Here is a 3304-nt window from a genome sequence, read left to right as displayed (position 1 = left end):
TGAGGGTACTATGTAATTATTTTAATCCATTGTATTCTTTTCATAACTATGACATTGGTCTGAGAGTTGAGAAACAGAACAGTATTCTATCTGTTCTATTTGTGTAGATTTGCTTCTCAATTCAACTGGCTTTTTGAAAAATAAACATTCTCAGAAGAAAATTAAGGCAAAAAATCTCATAATATTAACCTGTCATGTTGTATGCAGTATCTATTTGGTAGGGTTCGAGTCAGAGAGATGCACAGCATGGAAACAGACCCTTCGGTCCAACCCGTCCATGCCGACCAGACATCCCAAACCAATCTAGTCCCACCTGCCAGCATCCGGCCCATGTCCCTCCAAACCCTTCCTATTCATATACCCATTCAGATGCCTTTTAAATATTGCAGATAGTTCAATTCATATTGGCAGCAATTGTGAGATATTTTACAGATGTTGCATTGAAAAGGGAAAGCAAGGCAAGTGAATCTGCTCTTCTTAGCCTCTCAATATCAAGAGCGACTTTCTCCTACTCCAGTTCCATGGGTACTGACATGCCCATTAAGTTACAATGCACAAACGAATTAAGCCTTGGCTGGGGTACTACACCCAGTTCTGGTCACCACATTGCAAGATGCGATCACACCAGAGAAGTTGTAGAGAAAATTTATGAAGACCTTGAGAGAACAGAATAATTCTAGCCAGGAGGAAAAATTGAATAATCTTGTAAGATTGAATTATTTTTCAAAAAGTCAATAATTTTGACTTGATTAAGCAAGTGCAGAATTAAATTAAACTCTCTTTAATTGTGGTTAGTTGTGAAACACTTTCTAGAAGGAACAATGCCATATGACCCTGACTAACAATAAGATATTTGGTGCACAATTTTATTAATGTTTAATGGTGTACATTAACATAAACATTGTATTGAAGAAATATAGATTATGGTTTACTAATTAAAGGGCAAATGAACAGATGTTTGTGAAGTAGAGCCAAATTTTACTTGAGACACAGCTATATTTTAATATAGTTTTATTTTGTAACAAAGTACGTAACAGGCCTACATATACTTCTCTTATGTGGTTATTTTGAGCCTTAATTTGCTTTAGATGTTAATAATTGTTCTGTAGTCACACATAGTTCACTTATTTTGGAATTTCCTGAATGCAGTATTACTTGGGAAAATTGAGACAATGTTAAATCACTAAGGAGTGACACTACGTACTCTAGATGGACACCTAAATGACCTTATTGGTGCCACATCTAGATGAAGTTCTATGGAGTTAGTAAGTTAAGAGTGACAAGGACTAATTGTGTTGTGCTGCACTGCTCTGCACTGAAGCAGTCACCCTTATTTGCTCAACTTATTCCCTCTTTGCAGACACCACAGTGGTGCTGGCAAGAGAACAGCCCCTCCCAGGTATCAGCTCCTCCTCCACCTCTGAGAAAGACACAGACCCCTCAGAGGAAACCATGGCTCCTGTACCCTTCAGTTACTTGAATCTCAGTGAGTACTTTAGCTCGAGTACACTTGTGAGCATATCATTGGAACGCCTCCTCAGCTGACTGAGGAAGAAATGCCCAGAATGCCAGCACTCAGAGGACTGTGAAGACTAAGTACTTACTCAGTCCTAGCCAGAAGAAGACTCTATATTGTTGGCCATGAATACCAATGCATAAATAGACACAGGTAAGGCGAGCAGGTTTATCTGAGGCACTTTGTAAACTTGATCAAGGGTTGGAGAAGTGCACATTATCAGTACTATACTGGCTTGGCATGTGTGCATCTGGCTGGTGTCAATAATGGATACATTGACAGTTGCCATGGAAAGCCACATCCAGTAACTGTCAGAGCTGCATGTGGACGTTCACTCTATTGCTTTAAACTTTTGTGCTATGGAGCAAGGCAACTGGGGAATGAAGGATATTGACCTTACCTCAGATGTCTTTTCCTCTCAAGGAGACAGGGTGGTGCCTGCAAGGTACCCAGAAGAAAGAGGAACCACACACATGGCCTCCCAGAAGTCTCCACTCAGGACTCTCCCATAATGCCCAGCTCCTCCACCTCCACCCTGACAGTGAGCACTGACCCTGTTTAAGTTACAGCCAAGAAGGGCAAGGCTGCATCTGGCCAGGACACACTGAGCATGTCTAGGTCCTTCAACCACAAACACCACCCAGAGCCATCTGACAAATTCTACAAAATCAGCAGGTTCCAGTGTAGGGCAACCTTGTACAGTCAATGAGAGTTATTGGAATGTGTTTTGAGAATTGGAAATTCGCCAGGCACCCTGGTCTGAGATTAGCCATTGCCATGGACTGACTATGATATATCCTTGACTTGTTAATCTTGACCAGATTAAAAACTACACCCTGTATGCCTTTAGACGAGGTCAGTTGGTTGAAAACATGGAATGTGTTTGCTGAGGAAGCTGCTGAAACATGCAGCAGATGTGACATTGATGTAATCCTGCACTGAACAAGAACATCATAAAAAACAAAGAACAGTGACTGCTGGAAATCTGAAACAAAAACATAAATTGCAGGTCTGGCAGTAACTATTGAGAGAAAACAGTTAATGTTGAGAGTCTAGTGATCCTTCAGAATAACAACACCTCTACTCCCTTGACTGTCCAATGCTGGCAAGCAGGCCACACTGCTTGGCTTTTTGTTGGCACTAAAAGACAAAGCAAGACAGAATACTGTAAGCCTGTAGATACTGAATGAAGTAATATGTTCAAAGGCAAGGCAAGCAGATAGACTGCAAACACCCAAAGAAACATAGGGTTGACCATTATTATGTCTGAAAAGACCTGGAGAGCTGTAGCCTCTATTCTACTTCTGAAATTGGGAATAAGCACTATCTAATTTCTCAATGGCATCTGGGAGAATTTCAAACTGTATTTAAATGAGCTAAGATTGGGTACTAATGAGATGGTAATACATACAAATACACCCCTCACTGCCCATTTAATGGAGATTCACATCTAGTCAGTGAAATTTTACGAGGATAAGCAAACCTTTTTCTTTGATGTTGAGCATTTAATTTTTCAATTCTCACCATATTCTCCCAACTTTCTCTCCACTGCCCATGCCATTCACGTGCTGTGAAGATTCAGTTCCGTGTTCTTCCCATTCTTAATACCTATCATGCAATCCTGATTATCTTTATCCCTTCACTGGATAAGCCATTACCTTCAGCCATTTAGGTCTTAAGCTTTCAAATTGTTTCGCTAAACCAGTCCCTCGTCTCCTTCACAATATCCCTGTAAACCCACCTTTTGGTCAAAGCTATTGATCACCTGTCTTAATTTTGCTTTTGTAG

The sequence above is a fragment of the Chiloscyllium plagiosum genome, unplaced genomic scaffold (assembly GCF_037043375.1).
Source record: "Chiloscyllium plagiosum isolate Xiang-an unplaced genomic scaffold, Cpla_swu_hap1 HiC_scaffold_34, whole genome shotgun sequence".
Lineage (NCBI taxonomy): Eukaryota > Metazoa > Chordata > Chondrichthyes > Orectolobiformes > Hemiscylliidae > Chiloscyllium > Chiloscyllium plagiosum.
The sequence above is the reverse complement of the archived record's forward strand: the minus strand, read 5'-3'. Positions refer to the sequence as shown.